Below are 7995 nucleotides of genomic sequence, written 5' to 3'. Positions count from 1 at the left end.
TAGTGGGAGTGGGGCTCGAACTCATAACCTCTTTAGATAAAATTTGTCCCATCAGCATAAACTTAGCATTTAGGTAAAGAAATACCCAGTGTTTTTAAAAATTTCTATATCCTGGAGCCCTCTTTATCTCTATATCTCGGCTAAGGATTTACATTTTTTTTTTTAGAGAGAAATATTTTAAGATTCAGTCACAACAGCAATAAAAAAAGTTAAAATCTAGCTATCGTGTAGTAAAAGAGACTACTTTAAATCAAAATGCTAACAGATGCTAATATTTTAAGCTTTTGCCAAAATAAAAACAACAATGCTTGAAAACAGCAATGCTAGTAGTGATAATGAATAAGGTTGTATTTATAGTATTCATGCTGATAGTACTAATCCTGTAGTGCTCTACTCATGTCTGTGGGTTTTGATGTGTGTTTTATGAAATAAAAGAAGAAATAGAAAAAGTTGCCTTGATTAATAATAAAATCTAAAAACCTAAGTCACATATTTAACTGAGTTCACTATTCCCAGTGGTTGAAAACGCAAGACTTTCTATAAGAAACATATTTTTAATTTTAGATATTTATAAGAAGATATTTATTACTACCCATTTGAATTACATTTTTCCCATTGCAGTTAAATATACTGTACATGTCTTTTTTCTCTTGTAGGTTAGGACTTTGGTGAATTGTCATTGAGCAGTCCTTTTCAGAGAACTTTGCACCCAACCTTTTCAGAAAGGCTGCAACAGGAACAAAACTGCAGAGAACACACAGGAAAAATAATGCAACTGTTCTTGGCATCTACTTAATCATATTTAGTTACTTTAACACAATTTTTTCATGTTAGCATGGTAGGACATAAACAAATTATAATACATCTCGACACTTGATCTGTTGAGGAAATGAGATTTAAGAAAATACAAAATGAAGTGTGGGTTTAAAGTCTACAGCATTATCGGATCATTTAAAATCCAGAACAGAAAAAAATATATATATTGTTGAGTCTTATTGCGCGATTTGTCAAAACAAAATGTGGTTTTAGTATGAGAGATTAGGCTTGAAGAGAAAGAAAAATATTTTTTCATTGTTTTCTGTCCAGCCTGTTTTAGCAAATGTACTGCCTCCATACAAACAGTAACAATCAAAGGTTTTACTTTTCCAAAAATGTGTCCTCTGTTACATTTGATTGGGACTGAACCTTGAGTACAACTTCACGCTCTGCCAACATCCAGTCACCCTTCAGTATACACAAAGAGAAGGAATGGATCTGGCCAGGAGACTATGTAAACATGTCTGGAGACATTCAACAGCATCAGACATCATTAGGACAAAAATACAACATTAACCGGTTGGAAAACAGAAAGAGAGAGCAGTATGTTAACTAGCTTGTTTGAAGCAGTCTGCCATAATGTAACTTTACTCCAACTTGAATGTGAAAAGTAGTTCACTGATGAATAAATCAGTTGGAATGGGAGCTGTCTCAGTCAAGTCTCTTCCTTAAGGCTTTTTCAGTAAGCCTGATATTCACTGTCATCCATAACAGTTATTTTAAGTGTGATCAAGAGGCAGAGAGATAGCTTGATTTTAACTCCTTGCTGTCATACCATAAACGTATTGAAGCTATAAAACGCATAGACACACTGATTATTCAAGATGGTTTATGAACTCTACATGCATGGGCAAATTCTCTCTCCATGTCAGGTCTTGAAACATCTTCTTGCCTCCGATTTAGCGCTGTTTTGTGGTTTATTTTTAACTCTTTTAAATGGTAAGACCCATTATTCTAAATTTTAATTTTCCCAGCAAAATCTCCACAAGGTCTATGTGAGTTACTCCTTTGGTCGGTCACTGCCAAAGGAGCTGACTACATAAAATATCCAATTATATTAATGAAAAGTTGTGGGAAAGAAAGAAGTGAAGTAGAAAAAGCAGGGGCAGTGGCATCCTGAAAGGTGTGAAATAGCAAATGCCTGGGACATGGACTTCCTCGTCTTAGACTGCTTCTCACAGATTATGTTAGAATGGTCCTACAAGGGTTAACAAGGGTGAAGGGTCGCTTAACAGTTAATTAAAAATTTAAAGATTTGATCAGATTAAAAATACTCAATGATATAATAAATAATTTTCAATAATGATTTGAAAAGCTATGTCATCTACAAGGTGCTTGTACATGGTCTCTAATTAAATATAAATCAGTGTAGGAGACTTTTTAGCATTTCATGCTGTGTTGTCTAATTAATACCAAAGAATGATTTCTTCTATGCCACTGAATAACCATACAATATATTAAAGCTTTAAAAAAATGGTAAGAAGGTATAAAAAACTGTAATTGGTGTGATTAATAAACAACAGGGATTTTTTTAAATTATCATACAAAAAGGTAAAAGAAACAATACATATCTTGTTTTTAAACTGAAAATAACTTTCTTTTTGTTATAGTCTTGGTTCTGTTATGTTTTCTTTTGTGTATTCTGTTTTACCTTGTTCCATGTTTTCTAGTTTTTGTGGTTTCATTCTTATTTTGTTGTGTTTTCTGGTCATTTTCAGTTCTCAGGTTTTTATTTGTTGCCCTCTGCTGCCCTGTTGAGTTCTCCTTTTTTCCCTTGCTACTTCCTTGTTTCTGCTCTGCTCACACCTGCTTCCAATCTGCTCGTTAGCTCTCCCTTTGTTTCAGTCTCCCATAAATAATGTCTCTGTGTAGTTCTTCAGTGCTGGTTCCTCATCTAACTTCCTCCAACTCAGTCTCTCTGAGCCTTCCTTCTCGTGATAGTATCTCCCCTGATGTCTCCATGGTTTCTGGTTTGTTTGGACTTTGTTTTCATGTTTGGATTTTTGGATTTCCTGCCTCTGTGTTCAGTTAACCTTACATTAAACCCACAAGAAAATCACCTCTGCCTCCCTTCTTCTGCATTTGGGTCAACAAACCACAACAAAATCTTGACACTTTTTTGAAACATTTATGTGTTATGTCTTTTTTTTCTTTTCTTTTTTTCTCCTGGGAGAATCCTGTCTTGCTTTCCAAAGTGGAAAAAAATAACTTTAATGTTTTGCTGTCAATGAAAAATCAGTTTTTTTTTTTTTTTTTTTTTTGCAATATGATGTTTTGCCCATTGATAAACTGAATCTGGTGTTTTGAATTTGAATAAATTTAGACTTCAAATATAATTTTTAATTTAAATTCAAATTTTCTTTCTAATTCTTATACTTATAACTTATATGCACCTTTAAAATATAGGCTACTGCTTTTGAGATGTCAAGCATAATATATCCTGCACCATTTGATTCAACTAGTTTTTAATCAATGATCAACACTTCAGTTTATTTTAAGTAACAAGAGGCAGCTGTAAAGCCTAAAAATAAATTGTCTTAGTAGCTCATTTAGGTTATTTGTCTCCCTATTGCAGTTCCACTCTGTTCAGTGTCTCCAAGTGCGCACGACCCGTTTGCAGCAGCTCTCGCACTGCAGACCGCCTGCCAGGCATCTGGATACTCTGCGTTCATTTCCAGGAGCGCTCTGGAGCGGTTTCCCCTTCATTCACCCCCAACAGGTGGATTAAGTCGATCAGGGAAGCATATCGGTGGAAATTACCCCGGGGTCTAGATGTTGCACAACTAGGTTTGATCTACCCTTGAAACTCGTTGCTCTTTTCCCTATTTTTTTTCTTCTTCTTCCTCTTCTTGGTTTGCGCGGTGAGCTGAATGCGGTGTTTTGACGCGCATTGATACCGAATGGAAATGAAAATGCTCTGGATCAGGACGCATTCAGAAGTGCGGTAAAGTGTCCAGAAAAGAGTGGAGGATGCAGACTGAAGCAGGATAAACAGGATAAAGACGAAGTGGCACAAAAATACCAACAAGGAGGCGCTTCTTATAAATCAACAGCGGCACATCTGCACTGCATTGAAGAAGTTGAGGAGAACTGTTTTATGATTTTTCTCTAAAGAAGAAAATGTATCTTCTTGGCAAAAGTCCGGATGCTCAACAACCTAAAGGTGTGTTTTACAGTTTCTATATTTAAAACTGTTTACTGCAGAGCGCGTTCAATAGACCTGAACATTTTCTGTGACCTTTACGCAAACACAAGTTGTTTAAAATGCATATTTAATTTAATAGGCTGGTTTAACCATACTGCAATCCCCAACGCGGAATGTTTAAAATGCAGGCTACTGCAAATTCTACTGCAACTTTTATTATGCAGCATGGAAATACAGCTCATACATGCCCAAGTTGGAGTTAGTATGTGTGGGAGTTTCATGATTTGTCCATGCATGGATAATCTGGGGAAAACTATATTTGATCCTAAATATATCTAAAAAGTTTATAGGTCAGATAACAAGCCTAAGGTTAAATGTTGTTGGTTTTTACACAATGCATATCATAGAGGGTAGATATTTCCTGGGGACTTTGGATGTTCATCATTTCTAAAGGTTAATGCTTATTAAATTACTGTTTTCGTGTTTTTTCCAGTACCAAAATATTCAAAACAAGTGGTATATTATGTAGTTTATGAAATATGATGACATTGGGAAATTTCTCCTGTGACAATCTGTGTTCAGGAAAAAAAAAAATGTGTCAGGGAAACCTACTGAAAGCACAAGTGTTAGAGATAATAGTGTTTGCATGATTGCCTCTGTCTTTTTTTTTTTTTTACCCTGTGATAGTGTAGAAAACTTTCAGCAGGAGACAGAAACCAGTCACCCTTCAGCCTTGCCAGGATACATTTATTTATAGACAATGGTTTGATAAATCCTGCATGATAAATTTTGTAAATAAGAAGTATAGATGGAATGATGGTTGAATAGATATTTAGATAGTTAATGTTAGGAGACTGAGTTGCCTCTTTGGCCAAATCATCCTGGGAGGCTAGTTGTACTGGGTTTTTTTTTTAAACTGCACCTAGTGGAGAGAATTACTTGCAAAGAATAGAGAAATAAAATTAAAATGATTAAAAAAGAAAAGGACATCTTTATTTAAAGTAACGCCCATATGATGTTGTTTTGATTTAAATTCAAATTAGAAAGCATCTATTTGGTTGAAAACATTGACATTTTAATAAATGTAACGCACTAACCGATGCTATTTAGTTCAGTTTGACTGATCCAGCTGAACTTAAAGAACTCTAGATCTTTAAGTTCTCTAGTTCTTTAGTCTAATATTGTTGGTGCTTTTTGACCAAGTGTAAATTATTTAAAGAGGTTAATCATAAAGAAATTTAAATAAAATGTTCCTTTAAAACACTGTTAAAATAAATGCAAATCACAAAAATGTATCATTTTCTTTTGAATAAGTAAAGCAGGTCGCTGTTCACAAAAGTATATGCTGTGTCATGAACCTTGGAGCAGTTTTACTTGTAGGTACAACTTATAGTAATTTCTCTCTTTTTAATGGATAAGCAATTTAACTTCTAACAGGGAGTGCAGTAGACAGAAAATAAAAGTACAAACAAGAAAGAATAGCCTCCGTCAAAATAAAAGCATAAATGACCACAAGGTGTTATGGTAGGACCAATGAACAAGCAGGATGATTTTCGCATTTAGCCATTTAGTTGACATTTGTACTCCCACCAAATCCTGTCACAATGAATTAACTAAAAGTAAATGAATTACAGAGGACTCCTTGACTACTAAATGATTAAAGATGCTGAAAGCCTTGGTCGCTTTAAATGGAGATTAAAAATGCATTTGTCTATCTATCTATATATCTATATTTATCTATTAGGGAGGCTAAAACTACTGTTTTTTGTAAAATTATTTATAAAATATGCATTGTCAAACTTCATTAATGTAATCATTAAACTGCATTAAATATATGCTTTGAGTATGTTCTGCATTAATCAGCTGTTTCTGCTCTTGGACACCATCTCCCCTCCACTCTGAAGCAGCAGGTTGCTGCGGTTTTTGCCTCGGTCTATTGAGCTAAACTGCGAGAAAGTAGAGCCCTGATTGGATCTAAATCTCTTGAGGCCAGGACACACCGAATCCGATTTTGCGTCTCATCCGTCAGAAAATTGTGTCAGACGAGGTTGTGGCATTTAACACTCATTCAAATTTAATGGTGATGATTACACCTGACATGATTTTACGCTAGGGGGCTTCCGCAATAGGAATGCAAGTTTACGATTAATTGATCTTATCGATGGAATAACGATTTATTGATAAGTGGCCATTTTCGTCAAAACCTGGATTTTCTCTTGTATCAAGAGGGTCTTTCCTAAACATGTAGAGATAAGTATATTTTAACAATATGAATCACTTTATGTCAACAATTTATTATTCCGGCTGAAATATATACTCACTGAATAAGCAAAAGTTTTCATACATTTCATATACTTAGACAATTTTATAAAACATGGTAAAAACCTATTAGGTAATATGTGACGCACCACGAGTAAAGTAGGAAGGAGTTGGCAAAGCTCAAAAAGAAAGAATAGTACAAAAAACACATCTAGTTCTAAGAAAGGGGTCACTAAATGATCTATTTTGTTTTTTTCCATCTAAATAAAAGGTGTGGGTGGAGTATCCAGCCTTATTACTTAGGCTAGATGTACATGGAGAGAAGCTGTTCTTTTGGTGGGAGGTTACTGATCAATGTACTGCACCTGCCAGAGGTGGGAGCTGAAAAAGTTTGTGTCCAGGATGGGAGGGGTCAGCTGCAATCTCACCTACTCGCCTCTTAGTTCTGGAGGTTTTAGAGTTTTTGAAGAAAAGGAAGATTGCAACTAAACATCCTCTGCAGAGTGAATGATACACTGCAGCCTGCCCTCGTCCCTGATGGTGGCAGCAGCACACCAGACGGCATTGAGGAGAGAATGGGTTCAGTAATGGTGGAATAGAGGTGCACAATCATCGTTGTTGGCCGGCTGAACTTGTTCAGCCCCCACAGGAGGTAATTTCACCGCTGTGTCTTCTTGATGAGCGAGGTGATGTTCAGCTTCCACTCGAGGTCCTGATCAGTGATGGTGCTCAGGAGCTTGATGGAATGGCAACTCTTTGTCAGCTGTTGGCTTAAAGGGGAGAAAAGCAGAGAAAAGTACTTTGCAGTAGCATAACAGAGAGAAAGAAAAGCTGGGCCACAAACTTAAATTAACCGTGTGTCAAATAATTTAAACAATTGTTTAAATAGAATATGCAAAAGCAATTACATTTTTTTTTTTACTTGGTTTAAATGAACTAAGTCATTTTTGCACATTTGCTGTTTTCTAGGAGTTTATTTTAGATTGTGCTAAGTGCGGTTTATTCATGTTTAGTGCTGTTTCTGGGTATGCAAAGTGGACTTAATCTAGAAGGGAGCTTAATAAACTAACAACAAATATATTTTGGTGCTAAGCCATTCAGTGATTCAAAGACTAACCAAAGCATGTTATAGTGGGTTCTCTGAGATACAATTGAGCAGTGTAAGGATTTTAGAAATGTGCTCCTCTTTCATGGTTTTAACAATGTTATTTTTACTTTAACCTTAAGTGGAAAATTAGTGCTGATGTTTCACTCATAAACATGGTACATTTTAAGATTACAATTAACAGCATAGCAACATAAATGCTTCTAAAAGCCACCAGGCATTATTTTTTTAAATGCTACCATTCAATAGAAACCCAGTAATCACATACAGTAATAAACATCCTACTGCTCCAGTTAAAATTGGAATTTTAGAACTATAAGCTTTGGTAAAACATGGATATATTCACATTTAATGAAGGAATTGTTGGTTTTCTTTTTCTCATGAACTAACTGGCTGCTCATTAATGTGATCATAATGAGTCGTCCTGAGACCATGAGTAAATAAGAAGTATTGGCCCATTATGCATTATGCATTGGTTAACTTGTGCTTCATTAAAAGTTATTTAAAACATTTTTAATTTGGGTTATACACCTCGTTTGACTTAGATGTATGTTAATAAGGTTGTTGCTTGGATCAAAGCTCTTCATTCTCTTCATCTTTAATTTTTATGCAAAAAATACCCAGATTATGGTTTAAAGATTAGAATTTAATTTAACTAAACATTTATCTC

General features: G+C 35.0%; 1 protein-coding gene across 1 annotated transcript in view; it reads left to right on the top strand.

The window, feature by feature from the left end:
• The first annotated feature begins 3474 nt into the window (after nucleotides 1–3474).
• trpc4 (transient receptor potential cation channel, subfamily C, member 4) overlaps nucleotides 3475–7995 on the top strand; it is a 43467-nt gene continuing 38946 nt past the window's right edge. Inside the window, exon 1 of the mRNA XM_015380298.1 lies at nucleotides 3475–3979. The gene's annotated coding sequence lies outside the window, so the exon portion shown is untranslated. The remainder of the gene's footprint in view (nucleotides 3980–7995) is intronic.

This window comes from Cyprinodon variegatus, unplaced genomic scaffold (genome assembly GCF_000732505.1).
Source record: "Cyprinodon variegatus isolate N-32 unplaced genomic scaffold, C_variegatus-1.0 Scaffold211, whole genome shotgun sequence".
Lineage (NCBI taxonomy): Eukaryota > Metazoa > Chordata > Actinopteri > Cyprinodontiformes > Cyprinodontidae > Cyprinodon > Cyprinodon variegatus.
The sequence above is the reverse complement of the archived record's forward strand: the minus strand, read 5'-3'. Positions and strand labels throughout refer to the sequence as shown.